The sequence below is a fragment of the Arachis stenosperma genome, chromosome 4 (assembly GCF_014773155.1).
Source record: "Arachis stenosperma cultivar V10309 chromosome 4, arast.V10309.gnm1.PFL2, whole genome shotgun sequence".
NCBI classification, from domain to species: domain Eukaryota; kingdom Viridiplantae; phylum Streptophyta; class Magnoliopsida; order Fabales; family Fabaceae; genus Arachis; species Arachis stenosperma.
In genome coordinates, this window is record NC_080380.1 from 127,622,608 (window position 1) to 127,635,485 (window position 12,878).

Here is a 12,878-nt window from a genome sequence, read left to right on the forward strand (position 1 = left end):
CTAATTAATACTGATCTTCATAGATGTTTTTGGAGTTCATTGCATATTCTCTTCTTTTTATCCTATTTGATCTTCAGTTGCTTGGTGACAAGCAACAATTTAAGTTTGGTGTTGTGATGAGCGGATAATTTGTACGCTTTTTGGCATTGTTTTTAGTATGTTTTTAGTATCTTTTAGTTAGTTTTTATTATATTTCTATTAGTTTTTAGTTAAAATTCACTTTTCTGGACTTTACTATGAGTTTGTGTGTTTTTCTGTGATTTCAGGTATTTTCTGGCTGAAATTGAGGGATCTGAGCAAAAATCTGATCCAGAGACTCAAAAGGACTGCAGATGCTGTTGGATTCTGACCTCCCTGCACTCGAAGTGGATTTTCTGGAGCTACAGAAGCCCAATTGGCGCGCTCTCAACGGCTTTGGAAAGTAGACATCCTGGGCTTTCTAGCAATATATGATAGTCCATACTTTGCCCAAGATTTGATGGCCCAAACCGGCGTTCAAAGTCACCTCAAGAAATTCCAGCGTTAAACGCCGGAACTGGCACCTAAATGGGAGTTAAACGCCCAAACTGGCATAAAAGCTGGCGTTTAACTCCAAGAAGAGTCTCTACACAAAAATGCTTCATTGCTCAGCCCAAGCACACACCAAGTGGGCCCGGAAGTAGATTTTTATGTCATTTACTCATCTCTGTACACCCTAGGCTACTAGTTTTCTATAAGTAGGACCTTTTACTATTGTATTTGAATCTTCTGATCTTTGGAACCTTTTTCTTTAGATCTTTTGATCACTTTGGGAGGCTGGCCTCACGGCCATGCCTAGACCTTGTTCTTATGTATTTTCAACGATGGAGTTTCTACACACCATAGATTAAGGTGTGGAGCTCTGCTGTACCTCGAGTATTAATGCAATTACTATTGTTCTTCTATTCAATTCCGCTTGTTCTTTGTCCAAGATATCACTTGTTCTTCAACTTGATGAATGTGATGATTCGTGACACTCATCATCATTCTCACTTATGACAAGGTGACTGACAACCACTCTTGTTCTACAAGCATATGAGGCTTAGTGAATATCTCTTGGATTCCTGATAACACGATGCATGGTTGATCGCCTGACAACCGAGTGCTCGCCTGACAAACGAGCCAGCCATTCCGTGAGATCAGAGTCTTCGTGGTATAGGCGAGAACTGATGGCGGCATTCAAGAGAATCCGAAAGGTCTAACCTTGTCTGTGGTATTCTGAGTAGGATTCAATGATTGAATGACTGTGACGTGCTTCAAACTCCTAGCAGGCGGGGCGTTAGTGACAGACGCAAAAGGATCGATGGATTTTATTCCGGCCTGACCGAGAACCGACAGCTGATTAGCCATATACTGTGACAGAGCATGGGAACATTTTCACTGAGAGGATGGGAGGTAGCCACTGACAACGGTGAAACCCTACACGAGCTTGCCATGGAAAGGAGTAAGAAGGATTGGATGAAGACAGTAGGAAAGCAGAGAGACGGAAGGGAAGGCATCTTCATACGCTTATCTGAAGCTCTCACCAATGATATACATAAGTATCTCTATCTTTATCTTTATGCTTTATTCGTTTATCACTATACCCATTTGAGTCTGCCTGACTGAGATTTACAAGGTGACCATAGCTTGCTTCATAGCAACAATCTCCGTGGGATCGACCCTTACTCACGTAAGGTATTACTTGGACGACCCAGTGCACTTGCTGGTTAGTTGTGCGAAGTTGTGTTTATGCCATGGTATTGAGCACCAAGTTTTTGGATTCATTACCGGGGATTATTTGAGCTGTGAAAAGTATTGATCACAATTTCGTGCACCAAATTCTCATTAAGAATTTTGATACCTTTATTTTCTTCTTCCACTTAATTTTCGAAAAATCCAAAAAAAATTACAAAATCATAAAAACAAAAAAAAAATATTTCTTGTTTAAGTCTAGTGTCTCATTTTAAGTTTGGTGTCAATTGCATGTTTCTGTTCTTCTTGCATTTTTCAAATTTATGCATGTGTCTTCATTTATCTTCAAGTTGTTCTTGATGATTTCCTTGTTTTGATCTTTGAATTCTATTGACTTGAGTGTTTTGTTGTTTCTCATATGCATTCTTATTTTGTTAGTGTCAATAGTATACAAACTGCTAAGTTTGGTGTCTTGCATGCATTGTTATTTGATTATTCCTCATTATTAAAAATCCAAAAATATTTTTAATTTGTGTCTTTTCAAGTCAATAATACAGAGAATTGAAGATTCAGAACATACTGCGGAGGAATTATACAGAAAAAGATGGGCATTCAAAAATGCCCAGTGAAGAAGACAGACTGGCGTTTAAACGCCAGCCAGGGTACCTGGTTGGGCGTTTAACGCCCAAAAGGGTATAGTTTTGGGCGTTAAACGCCAGAATGTGCACCATTCTGGGCGTTTAACGCCAGGATGGCACAAGGGGGAAGATTTTGTTTTTCAAATCAATTTTTTTTTCAAGTTTTCAAAGTTTTTCAAAATCAATTCTTTTTCAAATCATATCTTTTCAATCAAATGTTTTCAAAATCAATTTCTTTCTTTTTTTAAAGATACTTACTAACAATTAATGATTTGATTGAACATTTCAAGCATGTTGCCTTTTCTGTTGAGGAAGGTTTAATGTTTGAATCATATCTTTTCTTGTTAGGCAAGTCATTAATTTTTAAAAATCAAATCTTTTTAAATTGTTTTCAAAATCAAATCTTTTTAAAATGTTTTTCAAATCATATCTTCTCAATCACATCTTTTTAAAAACCAATCATATCTTTTTAATCACATCTTTTTCAAAATAGTTTTCAATCAAATCTTTTTAACTTCTAATTTCAAAATCTTTTTCAAAAATCACTTGATTTCTTTCCCACTCTTATTTTCGAAAATCAATTAGTGTTTTTCAAAAAAAATTTTTCAAAATCTTTTACTTAATTTTCGAAAATTACTTCCCTTCTTCTCACATCCTTCTGTTTATGGACTAACACTATCCCTTAATGCAAAATTCGAACTCCATCTTCTTTGATAAGTTCGAATTTTCTACTTCTGTCTTCTATTTCTCTTCTTCCTCTGACACCTCAAGGAATCTCTATACTGTGACATAGAGGATTCCATATTTTCTTGTTCTCTTCTCTTTCATATGAGCAGGAACAAAGACAAAGGCATTCTTGTTGAAGCTGACCCTGAACCTGAAAGGACCTTGAAGCGAAAGCTAAGAGAAGCTAAGGCACAACTCTCTGTAGAGGACCTAACCGAATTCTTCAAAGAAGAAGAAGACATGGCAGCCGAAAACAACAACAATGCAAACAATGCAAGGAAGGTGCTGGGTGACTTTACTGCACCTACTCCCGACTTCTATGGGAGAAGCATCTCTATCCCTGCCATTGGAGCAAACAACTTTGAGCTTAAGCCTCAATTAGTTTCTCTAATGCAACAGAATTGCAAGTTCCATGGACTTCCATTGGAAGATCCTCATCAGTTTTTAGCTGAGTTCTTGCAAATCTGTGACACAGTCAAGACTAATGGGGTTGACCCTGAGGTCTACAGACTGATGCTATTCCCTTTTGCTATAAGAGACAGAGCTAGAATATGGTTGGACTCTCAACCTAAAGAAAGCCTGGACTCTTGGGAAAAGCTAGTCAATGCCTTCTTGGCAAAGTTCTTTCCACCTCAAAAATTGAGTAAGCTTAGAGTGGAAGTCCAAACCTTCAGACAGAAGGATGGTGAATCCCTCTATGAAGCTTGGAAAAGATACAAACAATTGATCAGAAAATGTCCTTCAGACATGCTTTCTGAATGGAGCATCATAGGTATTTTCTATGATGGTCTGTCTGAACTATCCAAGATGTCCTTGGATAGCTCTGCTGGAGGATCTCTTCATCTGAAGAAGACGCCTACAGAGGCTCAAGAGCTCATTGAAATGGTTGCAAATAACCAATTCATGTACACTTCTGAAAGAAATCCTGTAAACAATGGGACAAGTCAGAAGAAAGGAGTTCTTGAGATTGATACTCTGAATGCCATTTTGGCTCAGAATAAAATATTGACTCAACAAGTCAATTTGATTTCTCAAAGTCTGTCTGGAATGCAAAATGCACCAAGCAGTACTAAGGATGCTTCATCTGAAGAAGAAGCTTATGATCCTGAGAACCCTTCAATGGAAGAGGTGAATTACCTAGGAGAACCCTATGGAAACACCTATAATTCTTCATGGATAAATCACCCAAATTTCTCATGGAAGAATCAAGAGAGACCTCAACAAGGTTTCAACAACAATAATGGTGGAAGAAACAGGTTTAGCAATGGCAAACCTTTTCCATCATCTTCTCAGCAACAGACAGAGAGTTCTAAGCAGAATACCTCTGACTTAGCAACCATAGTCTCTAATCTAATCAAAACCACTCAAAGTTTCATGACTGAAACAAGGTCCTCCATTAGGAATTTGGAGGCACAAGTGGGACAGCTGAGCAAGAAAATTACTGAACTCCCTCCTAGTAATCTTCCAAGCAATACAGAAGAAAACCCAAAAGGAGAGTGCAAAGCCATCAATATGGCCGAATTTGGAGAGGAAGGAGAGGCAGTGAACGCCACTGAGGAAGACCTCAATGGGCGTGCACTGACCTCCAATAGGTTCCCTAATAAGGAACCATGGGAATCTGAGGCTCAAAATGAGACTATAGAGATTTCATTGGACTTACTTCTGCCATTCATGAGCTCTGATGAGTATTCTTCCTCTGAAGAGGATGAGTATGTCACTGAAGAGCAAGTTGCTAAAAACCTTGGAGCAATCATGAAGCTAAATGACACGTTATTTGGAAATGAGACTTGGGAGGAAAAACCTCCTTTGCTCACCAAAGAACTGGATGACTTGTCTAGGCAGAAATTACCTCAAAAGAGACAAGATCCTGGGAAGTTTTCAATACCTTGTACCATAGGCACCATGACCTTCAAGAAGGCTCTGTGTGACTTAGGGTCAAGTGTAAACCTCATGCCTCTCTCTGTAATGGAGAAGCTAGGGATCTTTGAGGTACAAGCTGCAAGAATCTCACTAGAGATGGCAGACAATTCAAAGAAACAAGCATATGGACTTGTAGAGGATGTTCTGGTAAAGATTGAAGACCATTACATCCCTGCTGATTTCATAGTCCTAGAGACTGGGAAGTGCATGGATGAATCTATCATCCTTGGCAGACCCTTCCTAGCCACAGCAGAGGCTGTGATTGATGTTGATGGAGGTGAACTGATCATTCAAGTGAATGAAGAATCCTTTGTGTTTAAGGCTCAAGGATATCCTTCTGTCACCATGGAGAGGAAGCATGAAGAGCTTCTCTCAAATCAGAGACAACCAGAGCCCCCACAGTCAAACTTTAAGTTTGGTGTTGGGAGGCCACAACCAAACTCTAAGTTTGGTGTTGAACCCCCATATTCAAACTCTAAGTTTGGTGTTGGGAGGTTCCAACATTGCTCTGAGTATCTGTGAGGCTCCATGAGAGCCCTCTGTCAAGCTACTGACATTAAAGAAGCGCTTGTTGGGAGGCAACCCAATGTTATATTTTATATATTTTCCTTTGCTATTTTATTTTATTTTGTAGGATGATGGTCATGAGAAGTCACAAAATCAATTGAAAAAGCAAAAACAGAATTAAAAACAGGAAGAAAAACAGCACACCCTGGAGGAAGAACTCACTGGCGTTTAAACGCCAGTGAGGGTAGCAGTTGGGCGTTTAACGCCCAGTCTGGCACCATTCTGGGCGTTTAACGCCAGAAAGGGGCACCAGACTGGCGTTAAACGCCAGGAAAGGGCAAGAACCTGGCGTTAAACGCCAGAAATGGGCACCAGCCCGGCGTTTAACGCCAGATTTGGCACAAAACGTGATTTTGATTGCCATTTGGTGCAAGGATGACTTTTCCTTGACACCTCAGGATCTGTGGACCCCACAGGATCCCCACCAACCCCACCACCCATCTTTCTCTTCACCACTCACATCCATCCTTCATAAAACCCCACCTACCTCACCATTCAAATTCAAACCACTTTCCCTCCCAAACCCACCCATACATGGCCGAACACAAAGCCATTCCCTTCTTCCTCATTTCTTCTTCTTCTACTCTCTTCTTTCTTCTTTTGCTCGAGGACGAGCAAACCTTTTAAGTTTGGTGTGGTAAAAGCATTGCTTTTTGTTTTTCCATAGCCATTTATGGCATCCAAGGCCGGAGAAACCTCTAGAAAGAGGAAAGGGAAGGCAAAAGCTTCTACCTCCGAGTCATGAGAGATGGAGAGATTCATCTCAAGGGTGCATCAAGACCACTTCTATGAAGTTGTGGCCATGAAGAAGGGTCAACTTTGATCAAAAGGTTGGACCAAGTCCTCATAGATATCTGTGAAGAGGACGCCCAATAGAAGAGAAATTCAAGAGGGAAGCCGGTTCAACTGAGAAGGCATGACCTCAAGCCCATCACTAAGAAAAGAATGGAGCAAACAAGAGATCCTCCTCCTCAAAGAATCATGAGAGAGGAGCAACAAAGACAAGGAAGAGACATTGAGGAGCTCAAGCACTCCATAGGATCTTCAAGAGGAAGAACAAGCCGCCATCACTGAGGTGGACCCGTTCTTTAATCTCCTTGTTCTTTATTTTTCTGTTTTTCGAATTTTTATGCTTATGTTTATCTATGTTTGTGTCTTATGATCATTAGTGTCTTAGAGTCTATGCCTTAAAGTTATGAATGTCCTATGAATCCATCACCTTTCTTAAAAGAAAACTGTTTTTATTACAAAAGAACAAGAAGTACAGGATTTCAAATTCATCTTTAAAACTAGCTTAATTAGTTTGATGTGGTGACAATACTTTTTGTTTTCTGAATGTATGCTTGAACAGTGCATATGTCTTTTGAATTTGTTGTTCATGAATGTTAAAATTGTTGGCTCTTGAAAGAATGATGAAAAAGGAGACATGTTACTGAGGATCTGAAAAATCATAAAAATGATTCTTGAAGCAAGAAAAAGCAGTGAATACAAAAAAGGAAAAAAAAAAAGAGAAAGAGAAAAACGAAAAAGAAAAAAAAGGGGAGAAAGAAAAAGAAAAGAAAAAGAAAGAAATAAAGTTGTGATCCAAGGCAAAAAGAGTGTGCTTAAGAACCCTGGACACCTCTAATTGGGGACTCTAGCAAAGCTGAGTCACAATCTGAAAAGGTTCACCCAATTATGTGTCTGTGGCATGTATGTATCCGGTGGTAATACTGGAAGACAGAGTGCTTTGGGCCACGGCCAAGACTCAATAAGTAGCTGTGTTCAAGAATCATCATACTTAACTAGGAGAATCAATAACACTATCTGGACTCTGAGTTCCTAAAGAAGCCAATCATTCTGAATTTCAAAGGATAAAGTGAGATGCCAAAACTGTTTGGAGGCAAAAAGCTACTAGTCCCGCTCATCTAATTTGGAGCTAAGTTTCATTGATAATTTGGAGTCTATAGTATATTCTCTTCTTTTTATCTTATTTGATTTTCAGTTGTTTGAGGACAAGCAACAATTTAAGTTTGGTGTTGTGATGAGCGGATAATTTGTACGCTTTTTGGCATTATTTTTAGTATGTTTTTAGTATGATTTAGTTAGTTTTTAGTATATTTTTATTAGTTTTTAGTTAAAATTCACTTTTCTGGACTTTACTATGAGTTTGTGTGTTTTTATGTGATTTCAGGTATTTTCTGGCTGAAATTGAGGGACCTGAGCAAAAATCTGATTCAGAGACTGAAAAGGACTGCAGATGCTGTTGGATTCTGACCTCCCTGCATTCGAAGTGGATTTTCTGGAGCTACAGAAGCCCAATTGGCACGCTCTCAATGGCGTTGGAAAGTAGACATCCTGGGCTTTCCAGCAATATATGATAGTTTATACTTTGCCCAAGATTTGATGGCCCAAACCGGCGTTCAAAGTCACCCTCAGAATTCCCAGCGTTAAACGCCGGAACTGGCACCAAAATGGGAGTTAAACGCTCAAACTGGCATAAAAGCTGGCGTTTAACTCCAAGAGAAGTCTCTACACGAAAATGCTTCAATGCTCAGCCCAAGCACACACCAAGTGGGCCCGGAAGTAGATTTTTATGTCATTTACTCATCTCTGTACACCCTAGGCTACTAGTTCTCTATATATAGGACCTTTTACTATTGTATTTTCATCTTGGTTCTTCTGGTTCCCTCTCTGGGGCCGAAACCAATGATCACTTTTGTTCTTATGTATTTTCAACGGTGGAGTTTCTACACACCATAGATTAAGGTGTGGAGCTCTGCTGTACCTCGAGTATTAATGCAATTACTATTGTTCTTCTATTCAATTCCACTTGTTCTTTGTCCAAGATATCACTTGTTCTTCAACTTGATGAATGTGATGATCCGTGACACTCATCATCATTCTCACTTATGAACAAGGTGACTGACAACCACTCTTGTTCTACAAGCATATGAGGCTTAGTGAATATCTCTTGGATTCCTGATAACACGATGCATGGTTGATCGCCTGACAACCGAGTGCTCGCCTGACAAACGAGCCAGCCATTCCGTGAGATCAGAGTCTTCGTGGTATAGGCGAGAACTGATGGCGGCATTCAAGAGAATCCGGAAGGTCTAACCTTGTCTGTGGTATTCTGAGTAGGATTCAATGATTGAATGACTGTGACGTGCTTCAAACTCCTAGCAGGCGGGGCGTTAGTGACAGACGCAAAAGGATCGATGGATTTTATTCCGGCCTGACCGAGAACCGACAGCTGATTAGCCATATGCTGTGACAGAGCATGGGAACATTTTCACTGAGAGGATGGGAGGTAGCCACTGACAACGGTGAAACCCTACATGAGCTTGCCATGGAAAGGAGTAAGAAGAATTGGATGAAGACTGTAGGAAAGCAGAGAGACGGAAGGGAAGGCATCTTCATACGCTTATCTGAAGCTCTCACCAATGATATACATAAGTATCCCTATCTTTATCTTTATGCTTTATTCATTTATCACTATATAACCATTTGAGTCTGCCTGACTGAGATTTACAAGGTGACCATAGCTTGCTTCATACCAACAATCTCCGTGGGATCGACCCTTACTCACGTAAGGTATTACTTGGACGACCCAGTGCACTTGCTGGTTAGTTGTGCGAAGTTGTAGTGATCACAATTTCGTGCACCACTAATCCTCTTGGAAGTAGTTTGATTTTTCAACTCTATTCCTCTAAATAGAATTAGATTCCTTTAATTTTGGATGTCAACGTTATAAAGTCTCTTATAGATTTAAGTAATAAAAAATATATATTTATTTTTTTATTTCATCCAAATGTAATTTATGGGAGAAGATTTTTTTTATGATTCAGGATTATTTATTATAAACCGTAATAAAATCGTATTAGAAAATAAGAAAAATAGAATCTAACCTAGTCACTATCCCTGGATTTGTTTTTCTGCCGCTGAATTAATAAAACAGTGTACTAAAAGTGTTATAAAATCCACCATCTTCGTCCCTAAAATTTCATCACTATTAGATCAAAAATTAAACCCAAATCACATTTGCAATCAAAACATACCTTAGCCATTTCTTATGATTTGCATTATTGTGCGAATTTTAACAAGGTTCTTTAATCTTATTGAATTTTTTTTCATGGTGTTGATTCATGAGTTTAATTTTTTTCAGGGTTTTTAAAGGATATTTTATCCTTGTTAATTGATTCATATAAAAAATATATTAGGTGATTCACTCCGTATAATTTTTTGTTGAATTTAACCTAATCGCTATTCCTGTTTTTATTTTTCCGTCGCTAAATTATCAAATTAGTGTGCCAAAAAGGTTTTAAATTCACCATTTTTGCCTATAAAATTTTATCACTGTTAGTTCAAAAAATTCAAATTAAAATCACGTTTACAATCAAAATATATCTTAAGCATGTCTTACGATTTGTATCATTGTGCAAATTTTTACAAGGAACTTTAATTATTTGTTAAATTTATTTTCACTTTTGTAACAAATTTCTCTTTTTTATAAAAAAATTTTGTTACAAAATATTACTTTGTATTGTAACAGTTTCATTTTTTGTTACAAAATTTTTTTTTAACAGGACATACTGCAACAGGTCTTCTTTGTTACAAATTTTTTTTGTTTCAAAATTTTTGTTTTTTTAACAGTTTTTTTTATTACAAAAATTATTTTTTCTTGTAGTGAGCATAGCCCCAGATGTGCACTAAAAGTAACGACGATACACACCGATGTCTGGAAAGATGAATGTGTCCGTCGAAGTAATCAAATGGTGTGTACACATGACTCATTAAATAATTTAAGTATAATTGTGACTAGCGTGTGAACTTTCAAGTGTGATTTTGTCTATTCTTCTTAAAAATAAATTATTAAACTCAAATTAAAAAATATTTTAATTATCATTTTCAATTTTTTTATTTGAAAAACTATCCTTTTAAATAAAATAGAAAATAACTAACCTTAACTAAAAAAAATTAATTATAGTTTAAATAGAATTAATTTCTTTCGAATTTTGAATGTCAACTTTATAAAGTCTCTTATAGATTTAAGAAATAAAAAATATATATTTATTTTTTTATTTCATCCAAATATAATTTATGAGAGAAGATTTTTTTTATGATTCAGGATCATTTATTATAAACCGTAATAAAATCGAATTAGGAAATAAGAAAAATAGAATCTAACCTAATCACTATCCCTGGATTTGTTTTTCCACCGCTGAATTAATAAAACAGTGTGCTAAAAGGGTTATAAATCCACCATCTTCGTCCCTAAAATTTCGTCACTATTGGATCAAAAAATTAAACCCAAATCACGTTTGCAATCAAAATATGCCTTAACCATTTGTTACGATTTGCATTATTTTGCAAATTTTCACAAGGTACTTTAATCTTATTGAATTTTTTTCATGGCGTTGATTCATATGTTTGATTTTTTTCCCAGTGTTTTTAAAGGATATTTTTTATCCTTGTTAATTGATTCATATAAAAAATATATTAGGTGATTCACTCCATATTATTTATTGTTGAATTTAACTTAATCATTATTCCTGTTTTTATTTTTCCGTCGCTAAATTATCAAATTAGTGTGCCAAAAAGGTTTTAAATTCCACCATTTTTGCCTATAAAATTTCATCACTGTTAGGTCAAAAAATTGAAATTAAAATCACGTTTACAATCAAAATATATCTTAAGCATGTCTTACGATTTGTATCATTGTGCAAATTTTTACAAGGAACTTTAATTATTTGTTAAATTTGTTATCACTTTTGTAACAAATTTCTCTTTTTTATCAAAAAATTTTGTTACAAAAGATTACTTTGTATTGTAACAGTTTCATTTTTTTTTACAAAAATTTTTTTAACAGAACATACTGCAACAGGTCTTTTTTGTTACAAATTCTTTTTGTTTTAAAATTTTGCTTTTTTGTAACAGCTTTTTTTGTTACAAATATTATTTTTTCTTGTAATGAGCATAGCCCCCAGGTGTGCAGCAAAAGTAACGATGATACACGCCAATGTCTGGAAGGGTGAATGTGTCCGTCGAAGTAATCAAATAGTGTGTACACGTGACTCATTAAATAATTTAGGTATAATTGTGACTAGCGTGTGAACTTTCAAGTGTGATTTTGTCTATTCTTCTTAAAAATAAATTATTAAACTCAAATTAAAAAAATATTTTAATTATCCTTTTCAATTTTTTTATTTGAAAAACTATCCTTTTAAATAAAATAGAAAATAACTAACCTTAACTAAAAAAATAAATTCTAGTTTAAATAGAATTAGATTTATTCGAATTTTGAATATCAACTTTATAAAGTCTATTATAGATTTAAGAAATAAAAAATATATATTTATTTTTTTATTTCATCCAAATATAATTTATGAGAGAAGATTTTTTTATGATTCAGGATCCTTTATTATAAACCGTAATAAAATCGAATTAGGAAATAAAAAAAATAGAATCTAACCTAATCACTATCCATGGATCTGTTTTTCTGCCGCTGAAATAATAAAACAGTGTGCTAAAAGGGTTATAAATCTACCATCTTCGTCCCTGAAATTTCATCACTATTGGATCAAAAAATTAAACCCAAATCACATTTGCAATCAAAATATGCCTTAGCCATTTGTTATGATTTGCATCTTAGTCATTTGTTACGATTTGCATCATTGTGCGAATTTTCACAAGGTACTTTAGTCTTATTGAATTTTTTTCATGGCGTTGATTCATATGTTTGATTTTTTCCAGGGTTTTTAAAGGATATTTTTTATCCTTGTAAATTGATTCATATAAAAAATATATTAGGTGATTCACTCCATATTATTTTTTGTTGAATTTAACCTAATTACTATTCCTGTTTTTGTTTTTCCGTCGCTAAATTATCAAATTAGTGTGCCAAAAAGGTTTTAAAATTCACCATTTTTGCCTATAAAATTTTATCACGGTTAGGTCAAAAAATTCAAACTGAAATCACGTTTACATTCAAAATATATCTTAAGCATTTCTTACGATTTGTATCATTGTGCGAATTTTTACAAGGTACTTTAATTATTTGTTAAATTTGTTATCACTTTTGTAACAAATTTCTGTTTTTTATCAAAAAAATTTATTACAAAATATTAGTTTATATTGTAACAGTTTCATTTTTTGTTACAAAAATTTTTTGTAATGGGACATATTGCAACAGGTCTTTTTTATTACAAATTCTTTTTGTTTCAAAATTTTGGTTTTATGTAACAATTTTTTTGTTACAAATTATTTTTTCTTGTAGTGAGCATAGCTCCCATGTGTGCACTAAAAGTAACGACGATACAAGCTGATGTCTGGAAGGGTGAATGTGTCCGTCGA

At 35.6% G+C, this 12,878-nt stretch overlaps 1 non-coding gene across 1 annotated transcript; it reads right to left on the reverse strand.

Moving 5' to 3' along the window:
- Nucleotides 1-3,701: 3,701 nt before the first annotated feature.
- On the reverse strand, nt 3,702-3,809 carry LOC130977987 (small nucleolar RNA R71). The gene has a single exon (XR_009085652.1). It is a non-coding gene; the product is annotated as a small nucleolar RNA R71 (small nucleolar RNA).
- Between the last annotated feature and the right edge of the window lie 9,069 nt (nt 3,810-12,878).